Source organism: Pongo abelii, chromosome 19 (assembly GCF_028885655.2).
Source record: "Pongo abelii isolate AG06213 chromosome 19, NHGRI_mPonAbe1-v2.0_pri, whole genome shotgun sequence".
Taxonomy (NCBI): Eukaryota; Metazoa; Chordata; class Mammalia; order Primates; family Hominidae; genus Pongo; species Pongo abelii.
The window spans coordinates 43,974,665-44,000,307 of NC_072004.2; the positions used below are offsets into that span (position 1 = coordinate 43,974,665).

At 39.0% G+C, this 25,643-nt stretch overlaps 1 protein-coding gene and 1 non-coding gene across 4 annotated transcripts in view; one reads left to right on the forward strand and one right to left on the reverse strand.

The window, feature by feature from the left end:
* Positions 1-25,643, reverse strand: part of SSH2 (slingshot protein phosphatase 2) — a 301,444-nt gene that overhangs the window by 251,386 nt on the left and 24,415 nt on the right. The gene's annotated exons all lie outside the window — the stretch shown is intronic.
* Positions 3,576-3,679, forward strand: LOC112129816 (small nucleolar RNA U13). Its single transcript, XR_002912168.1, has one exon. It is a non-coding gene; the product is annotated as a small nucleolar RNA U13 (small nucleolar RNA).

A 25,643-nucleotide genomic window follows, 5' to 3' on the forward strand; every position in this document is an offset into this window, starting at 1 on the left:
CTTCTCTACAGTGCTTTCTGCTGTTTTTTTTTTTTTAAATAAACTTTATCTTTTAGAGCCGTTTTAGGTTCACAGCAAAATTGAACAGCAGGTAGACAGATTTCCTATATATCCCCTGCCTCCGCACATGCATATAGCCTCCCCCATTATCAACATCTCCTACCAAAGTGGTACATTTGTTACAATTGATGTGCTGCTCATTTTCTCATTCATTCCAATATGAACTGAATACCTACTAGGTGTTTTTGTGAACAAATGGATATTAGAAAGAAAATACAACTCATCCTTAAAGTTAATAAATACACTCCAAATCAAACAAAACCTAACCTGAGAGAACAGACCACCTGAAACAAAGATCAACTGTCTTTTCTTTGCAAAGTCTGCTCTAACAGCATGTGACATCCATTTGAGGCTTCCAGCCAATCAGAAAATCATCAAAACAAGATGCAATGTTTCCAAATCCCAGCCAAAGCTCATGAAAATTAAGCTGGTGAAAGCAACGCCACAAATTTAATGTTTGGCATACTAAATTTTGACACCTAAAGATGTAAGAGACTAGAATGTTAAAAAGATACAAGATGTTTTCAAAAATTTGTTATAAAATATTTTGCTCATGAGACTCAAATAAAAAAAAGAGCAAACCAATCGCAAAGACAACTCAATATACTGTATACACATGCTGCTAGGATGAAGAGCCTTCTAGTCATTCATTCGATCATCTATCCATCCATTCATCTATTATCCATCTAGCTAGCTGGCCATCAAACATCATTAAGTGCCTACTACATGTTTGGCACTCTGCTGAACAGTATACAGGATAGAGTGCAGTGACACAATCACAGCTCACTGCAGGCTCGAGCCCCCCTGGGCTCAAGCGATTCACCTCAGTCTGCCGTGTAGCTAGGACTACAGGCACGTACCACCATGCCCAGCTAATTTTTCTATTTTTTGTAGAGACAAAATATGTTGCCTAGGCTGGTCTCGAACTCCTACACTCCAGCAATCCAACTGCCTCGGCATCCCAAAGTGCTGGGATTACAGGCATAAGCCAACACACCGGGCCCATTTTTTTCTTTAAACCAGAGGTTGAAAACTGGAAGCTCACAGGAAGAATCCTCCCTGTAGAACTGTTCTGTATAACTTTCATGGCATGTATTTTTAATTAATCTGATTTTTAGACAAGAGAGATACACAGAGACTCCAACAATTCCCTAAGTCTTATATAGGCCCAATTCATATATTCATGCTTCCCTCCTGGCTTTGGTAAGCAAATGAGTTCTGACTCTTGCTTTACACTGTGCTGCCTTCTCTAATAGTACAGGCTGAATTTAATTAAGAAACTTAGTTCCCTTCCATCCCAATTCTCAAAGGCAAAGGTTTTTTCTTCTCCCTAAGAACACTACCTCATATTTGAGTAATACTTTCATAAAAATAACATTTTTTGTGTAGGACATTTTATAAGGATACAAAGATAAATGAATTTGCTCATGGTTACAAAGCCAATTAGGGCTAGACCTGGGGACTCCTGGCTCAGTTCAGGAGTCTTTTTATTAATATTAAGCCTTGAGCCCAAAGGACCAAACGGCATATCCCACAACATTTCATTTATTGCTCAACTCTTTTCAGAAAAATATTTATATCAAACTAAAATGAACATATTGAATTCTGAATAACATCTTTCATAGGTATAAGGAAATCTAAAAGATACAGAGTAGTATCTATGTGCCCATTATATATTCTAAATTGTGATTAATGTCTTCAAATACAAACATGTTAATCAATTATCACAAATGAAATGTAAGAATAACAAAGTGACTAAAGAGTTTTTAAAGAACTAAAGACTAGAAACTAGAATTTGATACACTGCCAGCATCTATACATATCTGAAGTATTGAAGATTTCCCAAACCTCAGTTATAGTAGCTATAAACTAAGTTTGTTATCAGCTGGCCACCAAAGAACAGTAGGATAGTTTTTCAGTGAAAAGGAGAAATCAAAATCCTTATATTAAATGGAGTTAGGGAATTGTGAACTATCTGTAGTGCCTATTTTCTCTCTCTCTCTCTCTCTCTCTCTTTCTTTCTTTCTTTTTTCCGAGACAGAGTCTTGCTCTGTTGCCCAGGCTGGAGTGCAGCGGCACAATCTTGGCTCACTGCAACCTCTGCCTCCCGGGTTCAAGCAATTCTCCTGCCTCAGCCTCCCAAGTAGCTGGGATTATAGGCGCCTGCCACCGCACCCAGCTAACTTTTGTATTTTTAGTAGAGATGGGGTTTCACCATGTTGACCAGGCTGGTCTCAAACTCCTGACCTTGTGATCTGCCCGCCTCGGCCTCCCAAAGTGCTGGGATTACAGCTGTGAGCCACCACACCCAGCCCACCACTGTGCCTGGCCCTACTTTGTTAATAAAATGAAATAATTATGAAAAGTACACTTGGGAGATGAAATCAGAACTTGAAAATTTCCCCAAAACGTTAAAATGAACTCAAACTTTTACAGGCTTCAAGGAGAAAAACAAACAAACATCTCCAAACATTTCAATTGAGGAAAAAACTGCATTATTTGCTTCTTAAGATGTACAGGAAGTCATTTGGTTACAGAACTCAATGGCTGAAAGCTTCAGGGAGATACAAAGTTTGATACATAGCTGTCCTATTATACAATGCCAGTCTTAACTTTTTCTAAAATGAGAATGTAATTTTTAATATTTGGAAAATGATGTCTGGAGCATACTCACTGCTATTACTGATGGAAGTGTAAACTAATACAACTTTTCTAGAGAGCAATTTGGCACACTTACCAAAACCTTTCAAAAATTCACAGCCTTTTCTCTAGTAAAATCCCTTTTGATGTGCACATTTCTTTCTCCCACTATCATCACCATCAAAATAATCCAACAAATTTGAAATCATCAAGGATTTATAACTGGCCCTAAGATAGTAGCCTGGACTTTTCCCTGCACCTCATTATATACTCAAGGTAGCATTCTATTCTCACATGGAGCTTTACAATACATGCTTTTAAATAAGATGCTCTGGCCAGGCACAGTGGCTCACGCCTGTAATCCCAGCACTTTGGGAGGCCGAGGCAGGTGGATCACAAGGTCAGGAGTTCGAGACCAGCCTGGCCAAAATGGTGAAACCTTGTCTCTACTAAAACTGCAAAAATTAGCTGGGCGCAGTGGCAGGTACCTCTAATCCCAGCTACTCAGGAGACTGAGGCAGGAGAATCGCTTGAACCCGGGAGGTGGAGGTTGCAGTGAGCTGAGATCACACCACTGCACTCTAGCCTGGGCAACAGAGCAAAACTCCATCTCAAAAATAATAAATAAACAAATAAATAAAATAAAGATGCTCCCAGCTGGAAGTCTACCAAGTTATCATCAAAGACAATTTTTTTTCTTTTTAAAAATTTTTTTGTAGAGACGGGGTATCACTATGTTACTCAGGCTGTTCTTGAACTCCTGGGCTCAAGCGATCCTCTTGCCTCAGTCTCTCAAAGTGTTTTTATTAAAGGCATGAGCCACCATGCCCAGCCCAATTTTTTTTTAATGGCCAAATCATAATCTTATGCCTAGAATCCTTTTGTGATTCATAAGCATGGTGACTGGGTTTTCATGCTTTTGTGTGAGATGTGCCTCCCTTAAACCTTGTTACAATATCAGCACATTACCTGTATGATGTGAAAAGAAATAAAATAGAAAAGAAAAAGAAAAAAAAACTCTTATGCTTAGTGACAAGTTGAATTCTGGTACGGTAAAAGGCACCTATTAAAAACTGGTATTAATTTTTAGAGTTAGTAAGTTCAAAGAATTTAAACTCTGAATAATGAGTACCTTTTATATTTTGGGCTATATCTTTGTAATTCACACATTTTCCAAATCCTATGTTAGGTGTCATTTTATTAAGTGCCCACTATGTGCTTAACAGCTGTAAAAAGAAGAAAGAATTTTAAAAGAAACAGAAGACACGTTATCCTATCGTGTTTCAGAAAGGTTTCTGCTAATCTCTATAGCAGTCAGGGCAACAGATTACTCTTAACAAAATATACATGACATACTATAATATCCAAATATAAGTTATACTGTATATAAATAGAAATTTTTATCTATGCATGATGAATTGATAAAACTGCACATTGGATACACTTTATAAGTCCTCCTGGAGTACAGAATGGTAATGTCATCCTGTACAGTAAGGTTAAATCATAACAGGAAATAGATATTTAAGTCACAGAGGATGAGTTAATTCTCTTCCTGGCCAGCCTAACTTCTCCTGTTCCAGACTAACTCCTTATTTAGTGTTTTAGACTAGTCCCCTGAGACCTGTTCCTATCAATTATCTCCTGTCTCACTTTTATCTTCTATCTCTTTCCCCACTGCCACTACTTTGGTTCATTTCCTTTAGCACAGAAACATTTTCAAGTCTACTGCATACTTTAAAAACAAGAAAAATATTTGACCTTGCATTCCTCCATCTAGATAAAATCCTTTTTCTCCTTCTATTCATGAGAACTCTTGTGAAAATGAATACTCTATTTTTACTGTTTCTTTACATACATATATATATATGATGAGTGAGAGAGGTTCTTACTATGTTGCCCAGGCTGGTCTCGAACTCCTGGGCTCAAGCAATCCTCCCACCTTGGCTTCCAAAAGTGCTGGGATTACAGGTGTGAGCCACTACACCTGGCCTATATTCACAATTTGTTTGATCAATTTTCTCTTCAACTTACCTCAATCAGGCTTCTCTGTCCCACCTCTCCACTGAAACTACTCTAGCCAAAGTCACAGGTGGCTTCCACACTACCAACTCATAACACTTTTCTTTGTATTATCAAATTTCTCAGTTGCATTTGACAGAATTGGACCATTGATTTCTTCCTAAAACTTTTGGCACACTATTTTCTACTGGTCTTCCACAAATTGCTTTCTGATTGCTCCTTTCAGTCTGTCAAATTCTCCTTTTCTACTTTTACCCCTTACATATGGGGGCTTTCGGGGTTCTGTCCTTGGCATCTATCTCCATGGGCATTCCTTGAGTGATGTCATCTCTCTCACAGCTTCAAGAGACTACAAACATTACTTTAGGATATTTTCATCACTGGTCTTCTTGGATATCTTACTGCCTAATTGGAACATGTTTGCTAACATATTCCACAGGATTACATACCTCAGCTGGTCCACAACTGAACTCATCTTCCCACTAAAGCTTTACTTCTTGTATTTTTGTTAATATCATCTGCCATCTACTCAGCCCAATCAAGCTCAAAGTCTTCAAGAGTTAACCAGTCTTCTATCTTTATTTCACCTCATAATCCATCATCAGGCCTCTACCACTTCACTTTTTATATATTTCTGTAATCTATCTCATCCTGTCTATCCCAACCACAACTGCCTTAGTTTGAGTCTATGTTAGTTCCAGGACTTGGCAACTGCAACAATCCACTCTAAATTGTAACTCTGACCTTACATCTCTCCATAAAACTTTTATGTTCCTCACTGCCAAAAGCAGTATTTCTTGTGTCAGGGTTACCTGTGAATGCTTGTAAAGATGCATATTCCTGGGTCAATCTGCATTTTTACATATTTTTCAACTTATTCTGATGCAATGTAAAGCTTGAGTACAGGCTAAAGTTTAAGTTTAAATTTCTTACCAAGGCATAAAAAGCCTCCAAGGTCTTGGCTCTTGCCTACTTAGTTCTCTAATCTAGCATCTCCCTTTTTCTCCCATCACGTGCTTTATTATCTAGAGTACTGAATTCATTTACACTTATCCAAGTGTCTCTGCCTTCCATGCTTTTGCTGTTCTTCCTCTTTCTTCTCACCAAGTCTTATGCAACCTATTGAGTATTATGCTTTTTTTTCTATCAAGCAGGTACTAACTTTTAACTCTTATTAACCAAAGACTGGGGTTTCTTGCTATTGTATCATAAAAAACAGGTCTTTTTCCCCAGTTCCTGACACAGAGCTCCTAAAACCCTTGGAATTTCCTGGGTGATAAAAGTGATAGAAGCATCTTTGGTTCTAAGGAAGTGTCTCTTGGCTGGCCCCTAGATAGCTTTAGGATGGGAGCTAGTCACCAGAAATACCAATCCTTGATTAGAAGCTTGTAATTTTCACCTCCATCACGTAACCAGGGAAGGAGTGGAGATTGAGTCAGTTACCAATGACCAATGATTTAATCAATAATGCTTACTGATATGGTTTGGCTATGTACCCACCTAAATTTCATCTTGAATTGTAGCTCCCATAATTCCCACATGTCATGGGAGGGAGCCAGTGGGAGGTAACTGAATCATGGAGGCAGGTTTTTCCTGTGCTGTTCTGGTGATAGCAAGTCTCACGAGATCCGACAGTTTTATAAAGGGGATTTTCCCTGCACATGCTCTCTTGCCTGCCGCCATGTAAGATGTCCTTTTGCTCTTCCTTATTCTTCCACCATGATTGTGAGGCCTCCCCAGCCATGTGGAACTGTGAGTCCATTAAAACTTTTTCCTTTATAAATTACCCAGTCTCGGGTATGTCTTTATTAGCAGCGTGAGAACAGACTAATACAGTAAATAGGTACCAGGTAGTGGGGCACTGCTGTAAAGATACCCGAAAATGTGGAAGCAACTTTGGAACTGAATAACAGGCAGAGGTTGGAACAGTTTTGAGGACCCGGAAGAAGACAGGAAAATGTGGGGAAGTTTGGAACTTCCTAGAAACTTGGAGGGCTCAGAAGACAGGAAGATATGGGAAAGTTTGTAACTTCCTAGAGACTTGTTGAATGACTTTGACCAAAATGCTGATAGCAATATGGACAATAAGGTCCAGGCTGAGGTGGTCTCAGATGGAGATAAGGAACTTGGGAACTGGAGCAAAGGTGACTCTTGCTATGTTTTAGCAAAGAGACTGGTGGCATTTTGCCCCGCCATAGAGTTCTGTGGAACTTTGAACTTGAGAGAGATGATTTAGGTACCTGGTAGAAGAAATTTCTAAGTGGCAAAGTGTTCAAGAAGAAGCAGCGCATAAAAGTTTGGAAAATGGCCGGGTGCCGTGGCTCACACCTGTAATCCCAGCACTTTGGGAGGCTGAGGTGGATGGACCACCTGAGGTCAGGAGTTTGAGACCAGCCTGACCAATACGGTGAAACTCCCTCTCTACTAAAAATACAAAAATTAGCCAGGTGTGGTGGTGTGCACCTGTAGTCCCAACTACTCAGGAGGCTGAGACAGGAGAATTGCTTGAACCCAGGCGGTGGAGGTTGCAGTGAGCCAAGATCACGCCACTGTACTCCAGCCTGGGCAACAGAGAAAGACTCCATCTCAAAAAAAAAAAAAAAGTTTGAAAAATTTGCGGACTGATGATGTGATAGAAAATAACCCATTTTCTGGGGAGAAATTCAAGCCTGCTGAAGAAGTTACATAAGTAACAAGGGGCTGAATGTTAATCACCAATTATAGCACTCCTTCAACCTCTATTACACAGTTCTGAAGACACTTTACCAAGAGTATGTAGTATCCTTAAGTGCTAAAGCTGGACAGGACCTTCGAGATTAAAGATTTTTTCTCGGATAAGAAAACCAGGACTAGAAAGATGAAAAGATTGACCAGAGCCAGAGTTAAGTGGTAGCAAAGCCAGATGAATGGCTCTCCTATCGAGCCAATGTAATTTCTTCAACATCATGCAGCATATACTACTTTGGTGCCACCTATCTTATTTAATTATATCCCTATAGAGGATATTTTGTTAACAACTTAATACCTGAGATCAGTAGTAGTGTTATAAAAGCAAGCTATTAGCATAGAACACAATAAAAAAAAATCTTGGAGCAGGCATAGAAATTTTTGTACATCTTAGATATTATAACTATGAAATGATTTAGTGAGGTTCAATAGAGGATAAACTTGAGCTTTAGTAAGAATAAACAAAAACAAAACAGAGTACTTTAGGTGTATTTCCTAGGTCCTATTTCCTAGACCCATCAAAAATGACATGGAATTCAAGACTGGAGTTTAAGACAAGAAGGGTAAGGCAGGCCAATCTTTGGTATGTGCTTTCAAGACAAGGGGCTCTGAAGTCGGATTGCCTGGATTCTAATCCTGTCCTACCCCTTATCTGTGCCTCTATTTCCTCATCTGTAAAATGAGGATGGTAATAGTACACATCTTCAGAGGGTGGTTGTCAGGACTGAATCAGATCATATTGATAAAGAGCTCAGAATAGTGCCTAGCACAGAGTAAGCCAATGTTGGTTGTTCTTATTTCTTTCTCTTTGAAGAGCAGAAACCTGGTCATCATAGTAGAGGGAACAGACCTACTTTTAAATGGTCTTCTGCAGTTCAGGTTAGGGAATGCTATTACTAAATATTAATTTTAGAAAATAAATAAGTGCTTTCAGCTTCTTTTAATGTAATTTAATGTGAAGAAAACATTTCCTTATCTTTTATAAAAACTAAGATGACCTTACAGAACACAATATAGTTTTTGCAGATTAGTATATGTGAAGATTATGAAAGAAACTATGCTGAGGCCAGGCGTGGTGACTCATGACTGCAATCCCAGCACTTTGGGAGGCCAATACAGGAGGATCACTTAAGCCCAGGAGTTTGAGACCAGCCTGGGCAATGTAGTGAGATCTCATTTCTACAAAAAAATTTAAAAGTTAGCCAGGCATAGTGGTACATGCCTGTAGTCCCAGCTACTCAGGAGGCTGAGACAGGAGAATTACTTGAGCCCAGAAGGTTGAGGCTGCAGTGAGCCATGATCATGCCACTGCGTTCCAGCCTGACCAACAGAGTAAGATCCTGTCCCATCCACCCTACCCCCAGAAAGAAACTATGCTGAGACAGAGACTGCACTTGACTCTACCATGGAAACTAACAGATAGTGGTGAGAAAAAGCCTAAAATCACGAAGCCTAAGACTGAGGAATCTTTATGGTTCCATGGGATGGTTGGAAAGAGATTTGGAGAGAATCAGGTATTCAGTGTATTTCTTTCCCACTGAAATCCAAGAAAGCAGAGTTGGAGTTTTATGTATGAGACTTAGTGCCATAGCATGGACAGCTTGGAAACTGGACAACTCTCTGGGATGGAATCCGTATAAGTGCAAAGCAAAAACCTAGTAATTTTTATAGACCAAATATTTTGATGGCTTATATTTCTACAGTATTAACAGCAACCTTAACCATACAAACAGTAGAAAAAGTCAATATAAAGAAAGTGACAGCCAGGTGCAATGGCTCATGCCTGTAATTCCAGCCCTTTGAGAGGCTGAGGTGGGAGGATCACTTTAGGCCAGGAGTGTGAGATCAGCCTGGGTAACACAGCAAAATCACATCCCTACAAAAAACTTAAAAAAAAAAAAAAAAGAAAAGCCAGGCATGGTGGCACACTCCTGTAGACCCAGCTACTCAGGAGGCTGAGGTGGGAGGATCACTTGAGCTCGGGGGGTTGAGGCTGCAGTAAGCCATGATAGTGTGCCACTTCACTCCAGCCTAGGTGATAGAGTGAGACCCTGTCTCAAAAAAAAAAAAAAAAAAAAAGAGAGAGAGAGACTACTATGTTTCTAATTTAAAATAAAATTAAAGGCATTGTACATAAAATTTGAGTTTAGTTTTCTAAAAAAAAAAAAATGGTGCTGAGACATCTGCAAAGCCACATGCAAACAAATGCCATATACAAAAATTTACTCAAAATGGATCAAAGGCCTAAATGTAAGAGAAAAACCATAAAACTGTCAGAAGAGTCTGGGCATGGTGGCTCACACCTGTAATCCCAGCACTTTGGGAGGCCAAGGCAGGTGGATCACTTGAGGTCAGGAGTTTGAAACCACCCTGGCCAACATGGTAAAACCCCGTCTCTACTAAAATACAAAAATTAGCTGGGCATGGTGGCACACGCCTGTAATCCTAGCTACTTGGGAGGCTGAGGCAGAAGAATTGCTTGAACCTGGGAGGCAGAGGTTGCAGTGAGCTGATATTGCGCCACTGCACTCCAGCCTGGGTGACAGAGGCAGACTGTCTCAAAACAAACAAACAAACAAACAAAAAACCAAAAAACTCTCAGAAGAAAACATAGGGGTAAATCTTCATGATTAGGATTTGCCAAAGAATTCTTAGATATGACACCAAAAGCATGAACAACAAAAAAATAGGTACACTGAACTTCATCAAATTTAAAAATTTTGTGCTTCAGAGTACACCATAAAGAAAGAAAAAAGACAAGCCAGAGAATGGGATAAAATATTTGCAAATCACATATCCGACATGGGACTTGTATCTGGAATACATAAAGAACTCTTACAACTCAATAATAAAAAGACAAAAAGTCCAATTTAAAAATGAGCAAAGGCCAGCCTGGGCAACACAGTGAGGCCCCATCTCTACCAAAAAAAAAAAAAAAAAAACCCAGCCAGGTATGAGATCAGACACCAAGACTGAGGCAGGAGGATGGCTTGAGCCCAGGAGTGCGAGGCTGCAGTGAGCTGTGATTGTTTCACTACACCCCAGCCTGGGCAACAGAGCAAGACCCCAGTCTCTAAAAAATTTTTTTAATTAAAAAAATAAAAAATGGGCGAAAGATCTGAATAGATATTTCTCATGTGAGGAAGACACCCAAGTGGCCAGTGAACACATGAAAAGATGTTCAACATCATTAGCCATTAGGGAAATGCAAACCCAAACTGCAATGAGCTAATACTTCATATTCACAAGAATGGCTAGAATCTGAAGTCAGGTTACAACAAGTGTTGATGAGGATGTGGAGTAATCAGAGCCCTCATACACACTGGTGGGAATATAAAATGGTGCAGCTGCTGTGGAAAACAATCTGGCAGTTCATCAGTTAAAAAGAGTTATCATATGCTCTAGCAATCCCACTCCTAGGTATATGCCCAAGAGAAATGAAAACATATGTCCATGCAGAAACTTGTACACAGATGTGTACAACACCATTCATAATAGCCAAAAGACAGAAACAACCTAAATGTCATCAGTGGATGAAAGGATAAAACACTATTATTATTTGGCCATAAAAAGGAATGAAGTGCTAACACAGGCTATGGCATGGATAAGCCTTGAAAACATTATGCTAACTGAAAGAAGCCAATCACAAAGACAACATATGATCCCATTCATAGGCCAGTCCAGAATAGGGAAGTTATAGTGACAGAGATTAGTGTTTGCTTAGAATCAGGTGGGGGGTTGGGTGGGATAGAGTGGTCATAGATAAAGGGGTTTCTTTCTGAGGTGATGAAAATTTTCAAAAACTGACTGTGGTGTTGGGTGCATATATCTGTGAATATACCAAAACCAATGTATTAACTGTATAGCATTTGAATTATATTTCACTAAAGCTGTTCGCTCTGTCAACAGGCTGGAGTGCTGTGGTGGGATCTTGGCTCACTGCAACCTCTGCCTCCTGTGTTTAAGTGATTTTCCTGCCTCAGCCTCCCCAGTAGCTGGGACTACAGGCACACACCACCACACCCAGCTAATTTTTGTATTTTTAGTAGAGATGGGGTTTCATCATGTTGGCCAGGATGGTCTTGATCTCTTGACCTCGTGATCCGCCTGCCTCAGCCTCCCAAAGTGCTGGGATTACAGGTGTGAGACACCACGCCCGGCCTGAAAAAAATCTTTAAAAGATCATCCTGTGAGAAGCACCTGAACATACACTCCTCTGATTTGGGTTCTAACCATGGACACTTTTGCTACAGTCAGTGTAAGGACCAGCCTGGATCAGGCCTAATCACAGGCTGGATTCCCTGCACCAGTACTTTTCATATGTTAGTACTTAACAGAATCACCCTGTTAAAAAACACAGAGTCCTGACTATCTCAAGAGAGACTGAGTGGGACACTCAGATTTGTGAAACCCACAAATCTACTCTGCTTAAGTTCCCACATGAATCTAGTGCAGGTGGTTAGCAACCACATTTGCTACAAATATTTCTCTGCACTGTTATCTAGACAAAATCCATCAGATTTAGCCTTCACTTCTAAATAAATTCTTTTTTTTTCAAAGCAACGAAAGAAAGAAGCAACAAAAGCACAGATTTATTGAAATGAAAGTACACTCCATAGAGTGAAAGCAGGCTCAAGCAAGCAGCTCAAGAGCCCTAAATAAATTCTAAATTCTAAAATGTTGAATATTATGTCATAGTAATAGAAAAAGAAAACAAAATGGCCTTCTAACTTCTGACATGTGAAGAGCAGACCAAAGGTAACTGCAGAATTTCCAGACTTCTCATTTGACCAAAAGGGCTATTCAATTATAGACAAAAGAAACATAATTAGCTAAAAAAGTACAGAGCAGAACCGCATCATTATATAGTGACCCACTATAAATCAAAAGGTCTCAGTACAGACCACACCATGAATACCTGGTACCACTAAGAATATTTAATCTTGCACAATTTTATGGTTATAAGTGAGAACCTTATGTTCTGACTAGCCCATTAACTTTCCAGATTCTTGTTAAAACCCGTCTTCAAACTGAAGAGATTTTGTATAAACAATATATAGCTGAAGATATCTACCACTAAGAAAGAAGCTTTATAAAATTAGGAAAATGGCTTTTAGAATTTACAGAAGTGCACAAATGAAGTAATAGCAGACTTTCTTTTCTTTTCTTTTCTTTCTTTCTTTCTTTTTTTTTTTTTTATTAAAAAGAGACAAGGTCTTGTTCTGTCGCCCAGGTTGGCCTTGACCTCCTTCGGCTCAAGCAATCCTCCTGCCTTATAGTCTCCCAAGTAGCTGGGGACTATAGACATGTGCCACAGCATTTGGCTAATAGCAAATATTTAAAATAGTAAATACATATAAATCGAAAACATCTGAAAGTTTCCAAAGCAGCCCCCACCCCCACCTCACCTATAAAAGGAATTCTAAGTGCAGAAAAGATGCCCCAAAGTTTATAAACTGCTTCCCTGGTGTGGATGAGGGTGTTGCTCTTTAGACCTTCAGGTTATTTACTCTTAATTCCTGAAAAGCCTGGTTTTCTAGTTGGAAGCAGATAGGAAACAGCAAAGTAAAAGTAAAAGAGCTGCTAGAGGAAGGCACAATGACAGTAGGGAATGTCAACAGCCACCACTGTGACAATGAAAAGGAAGACTCAGTAAAACTATACAAAGTAGACCCAAGTTGGTCTGAAGGTTGTGGGTCACTGTTAAGCTCATTAACATTGTCTCGACCATGACTGACTAGCTTAAATTTTTTTTTGTAAATTAAAATAAAATAAAAAGTAGACAAAAACAATAAACATAACAATCCTACTAGGAAAAGAAGTTCCTAAGGGCATTTCTGTACTAGAGCTCAGTGTAATATTATCCAACCTTCCAAATCTCTCTCTCTCTGTCCTCTGGAACCTCTCTCCTCCCATTTCCTCCAGAAACTTGCTCCATGAATCATTCCCTCTTCCCTATCCTCTTCCCATACCCTTTCCTTTCCTAATGATCCCCTCCCCTCCGCAGAAAAATATTCTCAAATCTCTTCCAAATAACTAAAAAGAGCCCTTCTCTCACCCTAAATTTCCCTCTAGCTACTCTTCCTTTCCTTGATACTAGGTTTTAAAAGAACAGACTCTACTTGCTACTTTCCTTTCCTCACCACTAATTTACCTTCTAACCTGCTGCAACTGGTCTTCTGATCACCCACTCCACCAAAGTTGATCTTACAAAAGTCACTAGTATCCTAATTGCCAAAGTCAGTGGACTTTCTACTCTTCCTTTTCTTCACCTCCTCAATACATCTGACCCAACAGTGCACACTTCCTTCCCGAAACTCCCTCTTTGCTTAGAGTCTGTGATGCCACTCTTACCAGAATTTCATCCTAACTAGAGTACCTAGTCTTGGAATGTCAATGGAATTTAGGCAAAAAAAAAGGGGTGGGGGAGAATTGCTATAGTCTGAATGCATCCCCCCAAAATTGATGTGCTGAAACTTAATCACCAACATGATAGTATTAAGAGGTCGGGCCTTCAGGAAGTGAGTAAGTCATGAGGACAGAGTCCTCATGAATGGAATTAATGACCTTATACAAGAAGTGCCATATAACTGTTCACCCTTTTTCCCCTTTTGCTATATGAGGACACCACATTTGTTCCTTCTACATGAGGATGCAGCAAGAAGGCTTTTGCCAGACACCGAATCTGCTGGCACCTTGTCTTGGACTTCCCAGCCTCCAGAACTGTGAGAAATAAATTTCTATTATTTATAAATTACCCATTCTGTGGTATTTTGTTATAGTAGCAGGAATGAGACTATGACAAGGGTACATGATCAAATAGTTTTGGGAAATGTGGTATTAAAGTTAAGTATTTTTCTTTACTACAGATTTTCTCAGATCTTCAATATACCGAGGTATATTGTGACTCTACAAGATGAGGTTCTCCAATGTTTTCCCGAATTTCTTGACTATAAAACTCTTCCATCCCTTTTAAAGAACTATCTTACATAACAAATTCAGTTGGGAAATACATTTCAGGTTAACATTGCTCTTGATGTTCTTTTTCAGTCTTATTTGCAGGATTTTCCTTCATTAGCCTCCCAAATGTCCCATTCCCCAAAAGTCCATCTTTAGGCTTCTCTCATCTCACACCTTAGTCACCTTTTAGTTCTCCACTTGTCTCATGTTACATTCTCCATAAGTGATCTCATTCATATCCTCATGGCTTCAATACAGCTTAAGAGCCTATAAGTTTCTCTGCCACTTACTGTGTAAGCTTGGATCTTGCTTTCTTAATTTATAAAATGAGAATAATAATAATTCCTAAGTACTAAATGACATATATAAAGTTTCTGCCACAGTACCTGACATATTTATGCAAAGGCTCAATAAATGGTCACTATCATTTTTTCTTTCTCCAGCCTAGATCTCCTTGCTGAGTAACACATGTATCTACTCAGCTTGGGACTTTCCTTTGCTTGTTTTATATATAGTCATCTCTTGGTATCCACAGGGGATTGATTCCAGGACCCCTACAGATATCAAAATCCACAGATGCCCAAGTCCCTGTTATAACATGGCATAGTATTTGCATATAAGCTATGCACATGCTCCTATATACTTTAAATCATCTCCAGATTACTTACGATACCTACTTCGATGTAAATACTATGTAAATAGCTGTTATACTGTTTTTTATTTGTATTATTTTTATTATGGTATTGTCGTTTTTATTGGGGTTTTCCCAAATAGTTTCAATCCACAATTGGTTGAATCTGCAGATGCAGAACTTCCAGCTACAAAGGACTAACTATTTACCTCCAACTCAAGATGTTCACCACCCACTCCCACCACTTAAACTGGCCCCAGTATTCTTTACCTCAGGGTATGGAATCACTATCTACCCAGATGCCTAAATCTGGAACACTGAAGCCATATTCTAAACCCTTCCTTCTCAATTACCATCCTTCCACCTTCCCCCAATTAAGTAACTAAGTACATCTAGCTCTGCCCCTGCCCCCCCAATACAGCTTCAGATGTGCAAATCTGATCACACTTAAATTCTTCCATATTCCTCATGGTTTTCAAGACAAAATTCAAACTGGTATCACATAAGGCTCTTCATGATCTAGCCTCTTGAGTCTCATCTCCCATCATGCCCCTTCTCTGACATAGAATCTCCACTCCAACCACATAAAATCATATGTATTTCTACAAATGGCTATGCTGTCATGTTTTCATACATTCTATTTATAGATAGATGTATTTTATACATTCTACTTTATTTATAGATCGAAGAATGTATAAAATACATTATAAAATGCATTATAAAATACATTTTGGTATTTTATATGAATATTGCATAGCTTATATGCAAATACTATGCCATGTTATAACAGGGACTTGGGCATCTGTGGATTTTGGTATTTCATAAAATATATTTTATTTTAAATATATTTTGGTATTTTATAAAATACATTGTAAAATGTATTTTATATATTCTTCTATCTATATGGTCCATTCAATCCCATTCCCATCCACTTTATTGCTGGTCTTTTTCATTTCATTTTAATTACATGATATTCTAATCCTATCCTTTAAATTTTCTATGTATCATATGTAAAATGCAGCCTACACATTTAAATATTCATTCTCAACCTATTTAATATTACAAAATACAAGCAATTCATCCACTATGCTTAGGTAAAATTATCAACTCCAGAACTGTCTTATTTTAGTAATGAGTAAGTCTGTAATTAAATGAGATTAACAGTTCTTCACTGACATCTATTTATTACCTATTTATCATATTCCAGACACTAAGGGGGTTATGAAAATGAACAAGAAAGGTTCCTGACCTCAATCTAATGGGATAGGGTGACAAAAATACTAATGTAATGCTATAAAGACATACATATATGGGTGTGTATATATATATTTATAGAATTTCTATGAGAACAAAGAGGAATAAATAACTCACTTAAGTAGTTACAAAAGAATTAGAACAAACTCTAAATAAAACGAGCTCCTGAAGGAAGCACTAAACATGGAAAGGAACAACCGGTACCAGCCACTGCAAAAACATGCCAAATTGTAAAGACCATCGAGGCTAGGAAGAAACTGCATCAAATAACGAGCAAAATAACCAGCTAACATCATAATGACTGGATCAAATTCACACATAACAATATTAACCTTAAATGTAAATGGGCTAAATGCTCCAATTAAAAGACACAGACTGGCAAATTGGATAAAGAATCAAGACCCATCAGTGTGCTGTATTCAGGAAACCCATCTCACGTGCAGAGACACACATAGGCTCAAAATAAAGGGATGGAGGAAGATCTACCAAGCAAATGGAAAACAAAAAAAGGCAGGGGTTGCAATCCTAGTCTCTGATAAAACAGACTTTAAACCAACAAAGATCAAAAGAGACAAAGAAGGCCATTACATAATGGTAAAGGGATCAGTTCAACAAGAAGAGCTAACTATCCTAAATATATATATGCACCCAATACAGGAGCACCCAGATTCATAAAGCAAGTCCTTAGAGACCTACAAAGAGACTTAGACTTCCACACAATAATAATGGGAGATTTTAACACCCCACTGTCAACATTAGACAGATCAACGAGACAGAAGGTTAACAAGGATATCCAGGAATTGAACTCAGCTCTGCACCAAGTGGACCTAATAGACATCTACAGAACTCTCCACCCCAAATCAACAGAATATACATTCTTCTCAGCACCACACTGCACTTATTCCAAAATTGACTACATATTTGGAAGTAAAGCACTCCTCAGCAAATGTAAAAGAAAAGAAATTATAACAAACTGTCTCTCAGACCACAGTGCAATCAAACTAGAACTCAGGATTAAGAAACTCACTCAAAACCACACAACTACATGGAAACTGAACAACCTGCTCCTGAATGACTACTGGATACATAATGAAATGAAGGCAGAAATAAAGATGTTCTTTGAAACCAACGAGAACAAAGACACAACATACCAGAATCTCTGGGACACATTTAAAGCAGTATGTAGAGGGAAATTTATAGCACTAAATGCCCACAAGAGAAAGCAGGAAAGATCTAAAATTGACAACCCAACATCACAATTAAAAGAACTAGAGCAGCAAGAGCAATCACATTCAAAAGCTAGCAGAAGGCAAGAAATAACTAAGATCAGAGCAGAACTGAAGGAGATAGACACACAAAAAACCCTTCAAAAAATCAATGAATCCAGGAGCTGGTTTTTTGAAAGGATTAACAAAATTGACAGACCACTAGCAAGACTAATAAAGAAGAAAAGAGAGAAGAATCAAATAGACACAATAAAAAATGATAAAGGGGATATCACCACCAATCCCACAGAAATACAGACTACCATCAGAGAATACTATAAACACCTCTACGCAAATAAACTTGAAAATCTAGAAGAAATGGATAAATTCCTCAACACATACACCCTCCCAAGACTACACCAGGAAGAAGTTGAATCTCTGAATAGACCAGTAACAGGCTCTGAAATTGAGGCAATAATTAATAGCTTACCAACCAAAAAAAGTCCAGGACCAGACGGATTCACAGCCGAATTCTACCAGAGGTACAAGGAGGAGCTGGTACCGTTCCTTCTGAAACTATTCCAATCAATAGAAAAAGAGGGAATCCTCCCTAACTCATTTTATGAGGCCAGCATCATCCTGATACCAAAGCCTGGCAGAGACACAACAAAAAAAGAGAATTTTAGACCAATATCCCTGATGAACATCGATGCAAAAATCCTGAATAAAATACTGGCAAACCGAATCCAGCAGCACATCAAAAAGCTTATCCACCATGATCAAGTGGGCTTCATCCCTGGGATGCAAGGCTGGTTCAACATATGCAAATCAATAAACATAATCCAGCATATAAACAGAACCAACGACAAAAATCACACAATTATCTCAATAGATGCAGAAAAGGCCTTTGACAAAATTCAACAACGCTTCATGCTAAAAACTCTCAATAAATTAGGTATTGATGGGATGTATCTCAAAATAATAAGAGCTATCTATGACAAACCCACAGCCAATATCATACTGAATGGGCAAAAACTGGAAGCATTCCCTTTGAAAACTGGGATGCACAAGACAGAGATGCCCTCTCTCACCACTCCTATTCAACATAGTGTTGGAAGTTCTGGCCAGGGTAATCAGGCAGAAGAAGGAAATAAAGGGTATTCAATTAGGAAAAGAGGAAGTCAAATTGTCCCTGTTTGCAGATGACATGATTGTATATCTAGAAAACCCCATCGTCTCAGCCCAAAATCTCCTTAAGCTGATAGGCAACTTCAGCAAAGTCTCAGGATACAAAATCAATGTGCAAAAAGCACAAGCATTCTTATACACCAATAACAGACAAACAGAGAGCCAAATCATGAGTGAACTCCCATTCACAATTGCTTCAAAGAGAATAAAATACCTAGGAATGCAACTTACAAGGGATGTGAAGGACCTCTTCAAGGAGAACCACAAACCACTGCTCAAGGAAATAAAAGAGGATACAAACAAATGGAAGAACATTCCATGTTCATGGGTAGGAAGAATCAATATCGTGGAAATGGCCATACTGCCCAAGGTAATTTATAGATTTTCAATGCCATCCCAATCAAGCTACCAATGACTTTCTTCACAGAATTGGAAAAAACTACTTTAAAGTTCATATGGAACCAAAAAAGAGCCCACATCACCAAGTCAATCCTAAGCCAAAAGAACAAAGCTGGAGGTATCACGCTACCTGACTTCAAACTATACTACAAGGCTACAGTAACCAAAACAGCATGGTACTGGTACCAAAACAGAGATATAGATCAATGGAACAGAACAGAGCCATCAGAAATAATGCCACATATCTACAACTATCTGATCTTTGACAAACCTGACAAAAACAAGAAATGGGGAAAGGATTCCCTATTTAATAAATGGTGCTGGGAAAACTGGCTAGCCATATGTAGAAAGCTGAAACTGGATCCCTTTCTTACACCTTATACAAAAATTAATTCAAGATGGATTAAAGACTTACATGTTAGACCTAAAACCATAAAAACCCTAGAAGAAAATCTAGGCAATACCATTCAGGACATAGGCATGGGCAAGGACTTCATGTCTAAAACACCAAAAGCAATGGCAACAAAAGCCAAAATAGACAAATGGGATCTAATTAAACTAAAATGCTTCTGCACAGCAAAAGAAACTACCATCAGAGTGAACAGGCAACCTACAGAATGGGAGAAAATTTTTGCAATCTACTCATCTGACAAAGGGCTAATATCCAGAATCTACAAAGAACTCAAACAAATTTAGAAGAAAAAAACAAACAACCCCATCAACAAGTGGGCGAAGGATATGAACAGATACTTCTCAAGAAGACATTTATGCAGCCAAAAGACACATGAAAAAATGCTCATCATCACTGGCCATCAGAGAAATGCAAATCAAAACCACAATGAGATACCATCTCACACCAGTTAGAATGGTGATCATTAAAAAGTCAGGAAACAACAGGTGCTGGAGAGGATGTGGAGAAATAGGAACACTTTTACACTGTTGGTGGGACTGTAAACTAGTTCAACCATTGTGGAAGTCAGTGTGGTGATTCCTCAGGGATCTAGAACTAGAACTACCATTTGATCCAGCCATCCCATTACTGGGTATATACCCAAAGGATTATAAATCATGCTGCTATAAAGACACATGCACACGTATGTTGACTGCGGCACAATTCACAAAAGCAAAGACTTGGAACCAACCCAAATGTCCAACAATGAGAGACTGGATTAAGAAAATGTGGCATATATACACCATGGAATACTATGCAGCCATAAAAAATGATGAGTTCATGTCCTTTGTAGGGACATGGATGAAGCTGGAAACCATCATTCTCAGCAAACTATCACGAGGACAAAAAAACCAAACACCGCATGTTCTCACTCATAGGTGGGAATTGAACAATGAGAACACGTGGACACAGGAAGGGAAACATCACACACCCAGGGCCTGTTGTGGGGTGGGGGAAGCGGGGAGGGATAGCATTAGGAGATATACCTAATGTAAATGATGAGTTAATGGGTGCAGCACACCAACATGGCACATGTATACATATGTAACAAACCTGCACGTTGTGCACATGTACCCTAAAACTTAAAGTATAATAATAATAATAATTAAAAAAACACAACGTTTTCTCTCTCAGTAAGATGAAACTTTTTACTTAAGAGTTAGATTAGGATAAAACTCAATCACTATCAAGATAAATTCCTGTTTCTAAACAAGTGACAAGTTTTTGTATTCCTCTGTTGCAAAGCCTCACAGTATAACAGGATGTGGGCATACTTAAATTTCAAGTAAAAATTCTAAGTAGTCAAAAAGGCAAACATTAGAATATTCAGGAAAATCCAGCAATATGTGCTCATGAATACAATATAGGTTTGTTGAGTCTAACCATCCCATTTCACAGACGTTCTCTGACCTCTGATTAACAAGAAATGGTTCTAAATGAACTTTAATCTTACTAATATGTCTCAGTGTGCTGAGGCTCCTTCCTTCCTTCCCCACTCCCTTCCTCCCTCCCTCCCTTCTTCCTTTTCTTTCTTTCTCCCTTCCTTTTTCCCTTCCTTCCTCCCTTTCTTTCTCCCTCCCTCCCTTCCTTCCTTCCTTCCTTGTTAAGAGACAGTGTCTTTCTGTGTCGCCTAGGCTGGAATGCAATGGCATGTGATCATACCTCAATGCAGCTTTGAACTCCTGGCCTCAAATGATCCTCTCACCTCAGCCTCTCAAGTAGCTAAGACTATAGGCACATGCCACCATGCCTGGCTAATTTTTAATTTTTTTTTGTAGAGACAGAGTCTCCTATCTCTTGCCCAGGCTGATCTTGAACTCCTGGCCTCAGGGGATCCTCCTACCTTGGCCTTCCAAAGTGTTGGGATTACAGGCATAAACCACTCTGTCTGGCCATGGGCTCTCTTTTTTATAGCAGCTTGGCCTATTCCTTAATTAATAAGGCAGAAATGGCAATGAATGTACACTACTTTCTGAAAGATATGATACATGAAACTTAAAAATTAGTTTCCAAAATTCACATTTAGGTCTGCTGTAAGGTCTCTTCTTTACTCAATTGCAAAGTAAAATACCAACTCATATAGATGCATAAAAGCAGCCTTTGTTATGAGTGTGTCATAACTACTTTAAAACAGCAACCCCATGAATGTTCACCTTAGATTGTTTTCTAGAATCCCCATCACTATAGTAGCCATATACCCCAGTCTGCCCATTCTAGTTAACACTTGTTGCACAGTGAAATGATCACTAGCATTCCTTTTATTCCATTATTATCCTGGTTTGAATAGCAAATTATAAGTTCACCCTACCCATCATCTTTCTGTTGCCCTTAAAAAAAAAACCCTTAATAATTTATCTTTTCATTCTGGAGGTCAGTTTCTATCATTTAACATCTTTAATATCTTTAGGAAAAAAAGGTATCCAGTTTTAACTATTCAGTCTCTGAGAGTAATTGGCTAAAAATATTCTTCTATTTTACTATTAATATACCTCTTCCCCCCTCCCTTACCCCCATATTTGCTGTGAAAGAACACCCTTGCCTTCTTTAGCTCAGAAATTTTTTAAAAAGGTGATCGTAGAGGCATCTAGGAGAGGTAGGAAAAATGGACCAATTCTATATTAATCTTCCGTGGTGAATACTTTTTGAGACTATCTCAAGGTAAAAATAAAGAATTCAATTTAAGTCTATAAAATAATAAACTGTCCAGGCACAGTGGCTCACACCTGTAATATGAACACTTTGGGAAGCCGAGGCGGGTAGATCACTTCAGGTCAGGAATTCAAGACCAGCTTGGCCAACATGGTGAAACGCCGTCTCTACTAAAAATACAAAAATTAGCTGGGCATGGTGGCGGGCGCTTGTAGTCCCAGCTACCCAGAAGGCTGAAGCAGGAGAATTGCCTGAGCACAGGAAGTAGAGGCTGCAGTGAGCCAAGATGGTGCCACTGCATTCCAGCCTGGGCAAAGAGCAAGACTCCGTCTCAACTTAAAAAAAAATATATACACACACACATATATGTATATATATATTTATATATTAAAAATATATTTATATATTTAAAATATAATTTTAAAATATATATATTTAAAAATATAATTTCAAAATATATTTTAAAATATATATATAAATTAAAAATAAACTAATTAATATTTATTTTTTAACCAACACAACAGAATATATATTTTTAAATGTGTTCCCTTCAAATAGTCATTTTGAGAAGTTCTATGATATACCACAACTTGAAGCATTTTCAGAATATCTGCTTGAAAACTGTGTTTAAGCCAGTTCATGATTTACAAGAAAAAAAAAAAAATCATTTCACTAACTTATAGACAAGCTTATTTTTACTGGCTTTCCTTTACTAAAATTATTATTTTTGTGAATAATTCTCCATGGCCGAGAGCCCTTTCTCTGTTCTGCATCTCCCTGATAAATCCTTTAGTCTTTTGATGTGCCATCTGCCCCAGTGCTATGTAACAACCATTCCGCTACAGCTCTGAAAGCAGGAACTGATTATTTCGCTCTTTTTCCCCTAGGGGCTGAAATACAAAAGACACTCAATTAAGATGTTTGGGATTGATTAATTAACATCCACCGAATATGGATACAAGTTATTTTTGGCTATTTCCAAAAATCAAATTCACCTTCAAAGGAAGATTTGCTACCCTTGGAAATATTTAAAAGAACTGAAGCCAATGCCAGAAAAAGGAGCTCCAAAGATGCTAAACAAATGTTGCATCATTTGCATAAATACATTGTCCAACATATACCCTCCTGAGACTGAACCAGGAAGAAAATGAATCCCTGAATAGACCAATAACGAGTTCTGAAATTAAGGCAGTAATAAATAGCCTACCAACCAAAAAAAAGCCCAGGACCAGATGGATTCACAGCTGAATTCTACCAGAGGTACAATGAGGAGCTGATACCATTCCTACTGAAACTATTCCAAAAAATTGAAAAGCAAGGACTCCTCCTTAACTCATTCTATGAGGCCAGCATCATTCTGATACCTAAACCTGGCAGAGATACAACAAAAAAAGAAAACTTCAGGCCAATATCCTTGACGAACATCGATGGAGAAATCCTCAATAAAATACTGGCAAACTGAATCCAGCAGCACATCAAAAAGCTTATCCACCACAATCAAGTTGGCCTTATTCCTGGGATGCAAGGTTGGTTCAACATATGTGAATCAATAAATGCGGCTCATCACATAAACAGAACTAAAGAAAAAAACCACATGATTTTCTCAATGGATGAAGAAAAGACCTTTGATAAAATCCAAAATCCCTTCATGTTAAAAACTCTCAATAAACTAGGTATTGAAGGAACATACCTCAAAATAATAAGAGCCATATATGACAAACCCACAGCCAATATCATACTGAATGGGCAAAAGCTGGAAGCATTCCCCTTGAAAACCGGCACAAGACAAGAATGCCTTCTCTCACCACTCCTATCAACATAGTATTGGAAGTTCTGGCCAAGGCAATCAGGCAAGAGAAAGAAATAACAGGTATTCAAATAGGAAGACAGGAAGTCAAATTACTTTTGTTTACAGATGACATGATCATATGTCTAGAAAACCCCATTGTCTCAGCCCAAAAGCTTCTTAAGCTGATAAGCAACTTCAGCAAAGTCTCAGGATAAAAAATTAATGTGCAAAAATTGCTAGCATTCCTATACACCAACAACAGGCAAGCAGGGCCAAATCATGAATGAACTCCCATTCACAATTGCTAAAAAATGAATAAAATACCTAGAAATACAGCTAACAAGGGAAGTGAAGGACCTCTTCAAGGAGAACTACAAACCACTGCTCGAAGAAATCAGAGAGGATAGAAACAAATGGAAAAGCATTCCATGCTGATAGATAGGAAGAATCAATATTGTTAAAATGGCCATGTTACATAAAGTAATTAATAGATTCAATGCTACGCCCACTAAACTACCATTGATGTTCTTCACAGAATTAGAAAATCTATTTTAAAATTTATATGGAACCAAAAAAGAGCCTGAATAGCCAAGACAATCCCAAGCAAAAAGAACAAAGCTGAGGCATTACACTACCTGACTTCAAACTATACTACAAGGCTACAGTAACCAAAACAGCACAACACTGGTACAAGAACAGACACACAGATCAATAGAACAGAATAGAGAACTCAGATATAAGACCACACACCCATGATTGATGGTGGCAACTGCTCCAGTCAGCCTGCCATCACTTGCCCAGCAGGGAGGTGTGGCTGGGGCTGCATGCTCCAAGAGGCAGGCAGGAGCCCTGCTCTCCTGGGTGAGGATGCAGCCACCCAAGTTGTAGCTGCAGATCTGAGCCTCCTTGTGCTTTTGGGGAGCTGGGAGCAGGCAGGAACCACCACTCCTCAACCCGGATGTGCCTGCCCCTGCTGCCTGGCTTCTCCTTGCTGTCCACAACTGCTCAGATCTTGGAGCAAAGTCAGACAAGCCTGAGTGTCACTGAACAGCAGTGGGAGGCAGACAGAGTGCCAGGTGAAAGGGGGCAGGTCCCTGGTAAGGTCTCTCCCTCAGGCCAGGGAGGGCCTGTGGGCTGGGGGCTGGGCTGCCAGTCCCATGGACCAGAGTGGAAACTAGTGCCTTTCCCAGGACTGCCCATGGGCCAATCTGCATGCACTTCCTCACCTCTGAGGCCCATAAAACCCTGGGCTCAGCCAGAGCTGAGCAGACAACTGAACTGGATGACTAACTGCAGAAAGGAGCTACCCTCTCTGCTGAGAGTTTCAGAGACCTGCAGAGATCCCCAAATGACCTGCCTGCAGAGAGGAACTACCCTCTCCAGGGCCTCCTCTCTGCTGAGAGCTGAACACTCGATGGATGACCTGCCTGCCTACAGAGGGGAGCTACCCACTGCGGGTCTCCTCTGAGCAGTTGTAAAACTAAATAAAGCTCCTCTTCGTCTTCTTCACCCTCCATTTGTCTGCATACCTCATTCTGCCCCATTCTTCCTGGATGGACAAGAACTCAGGCAAAGGCACAACTGGCCACAGAGGTTTCCGAAAATTGACACTCCAAAGATCCCGTAACACAACCATCTGAACTTAACCTGACAAAAACAAGCAATGAGGAA